The 8,997-nt window shown below is 39.0% G+C and overlaps 1 long non-coding RNA gene across 1 annotated transcript; it reads right to left on the reverse strand.

Moving 5' to 3' along the window:
• Positions 1-2,667: 2,667 nt before the first annotated feature.
• LOC110836119 (uncharacterized) lies at positions 2,668-6,870 on the reverse strand. Its single transcript, XR_015534023.1, has 4 exons — positions 6,736-6,870; positions 5,235-5,319; positions 4,268-4,298; positions 2,668-2,914 (listed from the first exon to the last, which is right to left on the reverse strand). It is a non-coding gene; the product is annotated as an uncharacterized LOC110836119 (long non-coding RNA).
• Positions 6,871-8,997: the final 2,127 nt, after the last annotated feature.

An 8,997-nucleotide genomic window follows, 5' to 3' on the forward strand; every position in this document is an offset into this window, starting at 1 on the left:
ACTGTCAGTGAACTGACACCTTATATGTGTATAACTACAGTTACTTAATTGTCCATTATTTATTACAGTTACGAGTATATTATTTAGTTTTTAACTTTAATATTGGTTCCATATGAACTGTCTCAGGCAGTGTAACGTATTATGTATTTGCAGTGGCTTCAGGGTTGGTTTTTTAGCCAAGGCGCTCCAATGTTTATTTGGGGCTTGCTGAATGTTTTCGAAGAGTTCCTATTCTTGTAAACACTGACATTAGGCTAAGTCGTCGTGCCTCTGTTCTCCTAGAGACGCATGCAACGTGTTCTGTTGAAATTCATTCAATTGTATGTGTTGGGTATTCAGTATTATTGATACGCTCGTCCAGATCCTTAAAAATATTTATCCTCTTGGGTCCTGGATAACACAGAAGAGGACCTCAGTGTAATAACATTACATATTCCCATTTTCACTCGCACTATCTCATAACTTATGTGATTATATTTAAAATACCAATTAAATGGGCTGTGATACATTTAATATATTCATTATGGGTGATATAAAAATAAGACTGAATTTCTAGATGAATAATAAATTATTCACAGATATTGATCAAAAATATTTGAGTCTAGTGAAGAAACCTATCTTTGTGCCATGACAATTTTTGGGCAAGTCAGGACCACGTCAGTGTGAGGTGCTCGCTGTTTTGTGCTGGAAATGCACAGCAGTAGAACTGTTGTGCCAGCGGCCCCTTGCCGTGTATTTGCACCCCTGGGTAGCACTTGTTTCAGAAGTCTTGGGATTTCACAGTGTTACGCAATATACAGGATGACTGAAGGAAGTCCGGAGAAGTCGGATTAAACCAACCACTCGTCCTACCGCAGAAGTCAACATCCAAGTTCTGTGTTTTCTCGGGAAATAATGCATACGTGACTTCCATAATGTGGTTAGGGGAATTACGAATCCAATTGACCAATGAGAAACGCCGATTCCAGGGCGGTTCCCGTGAACCACGTCATAACTGCGCGTCTTTTGATCTGTATAAAATTGAAGGGTTGGTACTAAAAAGGGGCTCTCGCTAATAAGAAACGTTGCTACTGGAATCTGTGTCGCTCGTGCTCGCGGTGGTGTGTGGTCTGGGTGAGTACTTGTTTGTTCTACTGTGACTGTAGGTGAGATACTTGGTCTGGTTCGAGCTAGTTAATGGGTCAGGGAAATGCATTTTATAATTAAATATTATTAATGCAGCTTTTGTAATTGGAGTTTTATTTAGTATGTCATATTTACTGCTCCTTTATCAAAGTCCTTATCCGATGGCTAAAAAGAGAAAGAGACAGAGAGAGGGTTTGACCTGTAGAGCATAACACACTTTAATTCATGCCTTTTTCAAAAGTATTCATTGTCTGGACTTTTCCATCGTCTTTGTTTATAAGAACAAACTACGACGTTTCGGAAACTGACTCTTTTTCCGTAATCAGGCGAGAGGTGCGAACTCAGTTGGAGCTATTATTAAGAGCTAGTCTCCATCACTGAAAATTTCTGTTCACATACTAATGATTTATTTAAGACCGGTTTCTCAGTAGATTAGACTAGCGTCAAATGATAGTGTATGAAATTAGATACTGTAAGAGAATTTGCTCTGGGTGCCTGAAGAAAACCAGGAACATCTTATCTCAGGATATCCGGTCTCCAGGTCGAGATTTGAAGCGCGGACCTCTGCAATCGAAGCATGCCCGCTATTCAATTGACCGCGACGTTCGATTTATGTTATGTATCGTTATATAATGTGTCATATATTTATAAGAGGGGAAAATTGGATTTTACGTGAGCTGGCGGAAGATTTATAAGATGGTTAAGGACGCTGTTATAATTCCAGGATTCTCCCTAACGCAAGGAATGAACTGTCGCTGATGGGTTTGGTAAATTCTTAGATGCCCCAGATATATGTACATAAAAATGGTTTCCACCACTGCATTTGCGGTCAACATGGGTTCCCCATCATCCATCAGACTTCTCAGGTTTTTCCAGTGGTTTGGTCACAGAACATTACCGACTGAACCGAGAAACATCAGGCCTTATTATACAGTGCGGATGACACCGTCGAGGACTTGGAGGAGATACAACTCAGTTACAACTCAGTCGGGTCCTACGGGGGGAAACGAGCGTGGGTTGGTTCCGAGTGACGATCTGTTTGGGTTTCGAAAGACAGTGTAAGACCCCAACGGGGCCAACTTCTTCAAAGGTGTTTGATTGGTTGGTTGCATCACACCCCTGTTATGTATTTAAAGCTCGGTTTAACAATTCCAGGAAATTATTTCATGCGGAGAAATGGCTAAACTTTCTAGAGGCGATATTCTACTCTTGTGGTGGACTCCGCCCTCACCTTCGTGGTTGGTTTACTTGGTCCAAGGCCTGTTTGGCAAGTGAAGATTTAGGCGTACATGAAGGTGAAATTTGAAGCGACGTCCAAGTCAAATTTCTAAATTTTTACGTCCCGAAGAAGGAAACGAAATTCATTGCCTCAACCAACGCGTACGGTCTGTGTGGAATATGCATGTCGCTTTATTATTTACAAAGTTACGCCGTCTAGTGAGAAAACGAGAAGACGGTTCCGTAGGTAAAACTTGGGACCAAGGAAATCCAGAAAATTTAAACTTGGCAAATGGTAGGTAGTGTAGATGTTGACAGTCGATCCATGCGAAACAATTAGTTTATTTTTATTCGTGTTCGTGCTTTTATTTTTCATCCTGCACAAATTAACATCACAGAATTCGGTTAACAAATTGTTATAATTTCACACCGACGCTTCATTTATATAAATTACAAACACATTTTTTTTTGATGCAGTGACCTACAGTATATTTGTTCTTGACACAGGCTTCGTCGCAATCCCCGAACCTTGGACGATCGTCTTCCAGACAGTCATAGGGTTCATCAAGTACTGTGGACAAATAGAAAATTTACATTGAGGCTAATTTTTTTAAAATGATACAAGTTAATTTAGGTTACGTTATTTTAGGCTAGCTTAAGTTGGGCTAAGCAGGGCTAAGGTTACTTTCATATTGAGACGAGGGTAACGGGAAGGTGAGTGCGTTTTGTGTCGACCAGTTTCTCTTGCCACTGCCAATAATTTTGAAAGTTGCTAATAATCGTATGCATTGAAGGGATATTTTATTAACTTTGATTGATTTTGACGTTTCTACTTTAAGTAGGATTTGAGGTTCTCACGACCGTGAGTCCAAAAATGGCCGGTGTCTGGGTTGCCCGTGTATTTTGGTGGAAATTTCAAACGTTTCAGAGGTTCTTGCTGTGACGACTCATCGCGCTAAAGATGGAGGCAGCAAGTACCTCTGAAACGTTGGAATACCTCTAACATACCGCAAGGAGCAACAATCCAGAAGACGCCATCTCCCCTCTTTAAGCTAGTTCTGAATGAAGACCTGAAGGACTGGAGCCAGATGTGTGCATGCATTTATCAGAATGGATGGCGTTGCCAGTGACGCAACGAGCCAAACAGTGGAAATCCATTTTTGCCGAAGGAGTAATTTCAGTGATCGCCACCAGGTGTCTTCCGAGGTTTAGCACAACATAAATGTCAGGATACCACTCATGAAAATGTGTGTCAGTGTTTAGAAGACCTTGAGATTTAATTACATTTATCGTTTGGACGTTTCCGTTGCTTCATTTCGCCAAAACACCAAATTGCTCTGAGCGTCAATGCGTTAGTGTAAAGGCCAATAACTTCCTTGAACATCGTGTTCTGATGATGTGGGTTGGATTGGATTGATCTAGCGAAGATCCATTTGTTAACTTTTGTTTGAATGGTATGAACACTAGGCTTATTTAAAATAACGGACTTTCTTCATCAGCAGACGACTGCTCTTCAGTTGGTTCTAGGATAAGCTAAGAAGTAGAGACGACGTTTTCGAAGCCATTTCATGGGCGGACATAATCGTTGGTACCTATGTTAAAAAGAATATATAATTTGTGTGCACTGTTATCCCACAAGTACAAACAAATTGAATTTAATGAAAATGCAAATTTTACTTTAATTAAGATAAGAATGATGACGCACAAGCACGTATTAAACAAGTATTTGACAAATTACGTAATGTAGTGAACATTTGAGATCTGAATCGTAAAACGCAAAACACACAAGAAGACCGCATGCCCCCGTTAGCCCAGAGTTTTCATGCCTGCCTTTGAGGCAAGCTCTCTCACTCTGTAGTAGAATTATTTAGACTTATACCGTTCTTCAGGGCTACAATAGAAGGCAGTTGTACACATTACTTACTGATTCTTTTCTTGGAAGCGCTGCACTGCTCCTGAAACAATCACGTCGAATGTTCAGAACATCTCACCAATTTGCATTTGGAATGTAACACATTTCACATTAGACATTTATCGAAAGTCATTTCTGGGCGTCATATAATGATGACAGACCCACGTAATAGGGGAGTTGATAGACTCCATATTCATTTGGTATTCTTATACAGGGCTAGTCTAAATGATGTTCTCGATTTGAAAGACATTCTACACACGTTTAATGAAATTCAGATGCACAAAATTGGTACCGATGGAAAGAGAAACTCTCCAAGTTTTGTTTCAATACATTACAGGTGTACAATGTGAGCCCCACTGGATTTATGCGGGCTGCGTGTGAAACTTGCACGGACCCGTTCAACTGTTTCCTTGCTTACTGACGGGCGGCCGGTTGACTTTCTCTTACAGATTCGGCCCCTTTTCTTAAATTCGGAATACCACTTACGAATTGTATGCCCACTGGGTGGATCTGCCGCAAACTTGGTTCGGAAATTCCGTTGCACACAAATAACAGACCGGTGAACGTGAAAATCCAGGATACAGAAGGCTCCTGTCTTCGATGGCAGCCATTTTTACTCATATCGCCTCTGACGGCGAACAGTGTTACTACGCGGCCGCGAAATATACCAACATAAACATGAAGAGTTTCTCTTTCCATCGGTTCTAATTTTGTGCATCTGAATTTCATTAAACGTGAGTAACATGTGTTCCAAATCGGGAACATCATTTAGACTAGCCCTGTATTACCAAATGAAGTTTGTAGAACTGAACAGGTTTAATTGGTGGCCATGCTACATGGATTGTAAAGAAACAATGGACATGTGAATCAGGAAGAAATTTCATAATGAAAGCACATATTTTTGAACGCTAATCTCTGAACGGTGGGCAGAAATTGCTGGTTTTTGGAGGATATTTTGTAGATTAAAGGCTCTGCTTACCTGCATTATCACCATAATGCAGCACAGAAGGACAAAGCATACGAAAGTCTTCATTTCTGTATCTTCGAAACTGTGAAAGAGAGACCTGAAACAAAGGAATAGATTGCACATTGTGATACGTATGTATCTAATGGGCCGTGCCATGGCTCAGGCGGTCAGTATCCGGCAGGATGGCACTGAACCAGGCTTTCTCTCCGGGTCCTTCGTTTCGACCGCTCAAATATCCCACCGTCAAGAGTAAACCAACTTTAAATAATCCGTTCTCTCCTCACTTAGTTTATCATGACTAAACAAACACAAACGTGAGGCCGAAGTAAATTTAAGGAAACCACATTTTAAATGGAATATCTAAAATCTGAAAATCAGTATCAAAATTTCAACTTCAAATTTTTCAAAATTCAAACAATCACTATTTTAAAATTGAAATTCCTTAAGACTAAAAGGTGTAAAATGTTTAAAATTAATATTTTAGACATCCCAGAATTTTCCAACATTTGAGAAGTCTCATAATTTTGTAATTTTCAATGTTTCAAGATTTGAAATTTTCAAAAATTCAGTTTAATCGAAACTGAAACACAAAAAAATTTAGAAATTATCAAAATTTTAAAACTTCCACGAGTTAAAAATACCCAAAATTCTTGGACAATTTAAAATCAAAATTTAATTCAGAATTTAACTATTTCAAACGCAAGATACTAAATTCAAATTTGGTATTTTCCATAACCTACACTTTCTCAACATAAAATGAAGAAATAGACTGAAGTAATATGACTCAACATGTCTTAATATGATCTAATCTAAACAAAAGTAACCTGACTTAACCTAACTCAAACTAACCTTACGTAGTCTGCGTTGTCCTAACCTGATCTGACCCACCCACGGTCAAGAAAACCAAATAATCTTAACATACATCAGAACTTCGACAAATTGTCCACTTTCATCAGTAGGCACAAATGGTATCATAATAACCACTGTAAATATTAGAAGAAAGCGTATCAATGGTCGACAAGAGTAACATTGAATACATGTCTAAACATCGTAAACAATTTCGAAATTCGTAGTTCCTGCTCTGGCTACCAGAGTGCATTATCTCTCTGCTTTGTTATCTGTCCGTTCTTCTGCCAAAATAAAATGGACCGTAACTTACAGATGGAATATCCAAGGACCCGTGGTTGTACAACTCTTTGTAGTTGTTCTTGTGTGTAGAACAGAGCCCTAACCTGGCGCCATTTATATCAGAAGCATCCTGAGTGAGCGCTCAGATATTTGTGAGATTGAATGAAACAAGTCGGAGAAGACAAATTGTGATGGTGTTTTGGCACGTTAAAAATGAAACCAGTTTGTGAGATTTTCTTTTGCATCAATGTCGCGTTTAGATTTGTATACAAACGTTTCCTATGAATGTGGTGGAGTCGTCTTTGCTACTGAATTACGGAGCGTAAAATTAGTTTATTTTCGTGTAAATGTCAATGTTACTTTACAAAGAAAAATATTACCTTACCTCTTGTGTGAGATGCAACAGACGTTCTGGTGGTTGTTGGTGGTTCGATCGCTCGCTTTATATTCACAAATTTATCGAAGGAGGCCACCTTATTTACTGAGAGCAAGGTTTTGTTATCAGCACAACGAGGAACAATGAGCTCCATCAATCTCTGATTGTATACGACATATCGTTTAATTGTTTCCGCTGTCAAAAATGTAGTTAATTTTGTGGTAATTTATGTTAAAATATTGTTTTGCCTCGAATGGACGTAAAGCATTTCCAATTGTTTCGAAGGCTACACGTGTGTTTAATGAGTGATAATACTTGTTTGTTGAAACTCGTTCCGTATAATTTCTCGGACTCAGTCGTAATGTCCGATTGTTATCACAAATAACCTTAACATTGTGTAGTGTCGTGTTGGGGCCCTCTCAATGGTGTCTCGTATGAGCGGCTCACGAGAGCTTAGGCGACTGCTGGGGACAGAATTCACAGCAAAACTGTTAGTGCCCTTTCACTTGAGTTTCGGTGAACCTGTGAGCCAGGCTCATGAGCCCTTATGAATCTCTTCCTGCGTCCAGAAAGGATCTCTGAAACGTCGGTAAACTTCTACCAGACTGCACGGCGTTGCAGCCCAGGAGACGGCTATCTTCAGACTCGCTGCCGCGAAATCTCAAGTCCTACTTGATTTGTGGTTTGGTACCTGTCAGTGAGGAATCAACTGATGCGAAAAGAATTTTTGTGTATCACCACTGACTCCACGTATCATCGTACATGTATCCGGCTAAACTACATTTTCTGCTGATTCCTCAATCAGCATTTAAAAAACACATAAATTCACTTTATCCCGTAAAGAGACTACATACTTAAGTAACATCCACAAATCAGTATCTAAATAAATAGACGTTCCTTTGTCTTCGAATGTATAGGAGATTGTACTAATATTATTTAATTAGATTTCTGCACAATTTGACTAATTATAAGGTGTCTTGCTATATATAAAATGTAATGATTCTGAAATTATATATATATATATATATATAGTTAATATATGCTTACCTAAATCACTACATGCAAAGAATGAAACAAGAAGCATATTCCTTGAAGTTGTCTCATGAAATTTGTGAAGTGAGTCTTTACAGTAAAATGATTTATGGAAACTAATCCCATCGAATTCCCAACTTAATATGTACAGATATTTTTAATAAGTTTCATGCACAACGTATATTTCAAAAAAATTAAAATATCAATTTTCTCTAAATATCAGATCAGAGGTAAAAATTTGAAGCCCTTAAACCACAGCTGTGCTTAATACATTGGTGGAATAAGTAACTGAAAGAGCGTCGCATTACTTGAGCTCTGTATGTCAGTTAGTGCAGAAGTTAAGACATATTTTTTCTAAAGAAGTGTTTTCTTGACAAATTTGGATATGGATAACCAGAAAACTAGTGGTCATAAAAATGGTAAAATTTAGTAGGAAAACTTGTCTCCATTGGAATTACAATCTCTCGAAAAATTATTTGATTCTGGGTGAATCCAGCTGAAAATGTCTCTTCTCTATGTTGCGTTGATGTGGAGAAATCCCATATACACATTTTTTGTTTCAAATGCTTTATCTCCAGAGGGAACACATTCCACATTCATGGTCTTCTGCCTCTGCAAGGACAAGGTCACAAACCGCATTTCTCTAAATTGCAAATGGGTCATTTTACGTCATGTGGCTTCTGTATTTGTGTATTCAGTGAGCAGTGCCACGAAGTTTGAGGTTAGGTGAATATCAGTCACTGGAGTACTGAGGCAACCAGGCAGATGACCGAACAGGAACACAAAGTCAGATGTTTGACGGACTGAGGGAGTGGAGGGAGACTTACTCGGATACTCAGAACGATACAAATTACAATGGACGAATCATCGTTACTCAATATTTTTTCAGGTACGTGGTGACTGTGAACTGAAACTCAAATCGTACTCGGACGTTATGTTAGGTTGGAAAAGTTAGGTATTGGGACAACGATGAGTTGTGTAGACAGGCTTACCTTCATACTGCCACTTATGGTGAAGGTGACTGACTCATTATCATGTTCAGTGACCTGCTTGTTTTTAGCTACGATCCATATAAATGTCCCCACGTTAAGTAAAATTAGAATAAGGACGAAAATGACTGGAGGGAGAAGACTGCTATCGTGTTATCTGCCTTTGCACATGAGAAGAAGCTTTGGTTGTGCCACTGAGAGCAGACTGGGTTATGGATGTGGAAGAATTTGCCCCTTGAAGTTAAGTGTT

The sequence above is a fragment of the Zootermopsis nevadensis genome, unplaced genomic scaffold (genome assembly GCF_977971745.1).
Source record: "Zootermopsis nevadensis isolate Lab colony 2312 unplaced genomic scaffold, Znev_1.0 Znev_ptg000007l, whole genome shotgun sequence".
Classification (NCBI taxonomy): Eukaryota; Metazoa; Arthropoda; class Insecta; order Blattodea; family Termopsidae; genus Zootermopsis; species Zootermopsis nevadensis.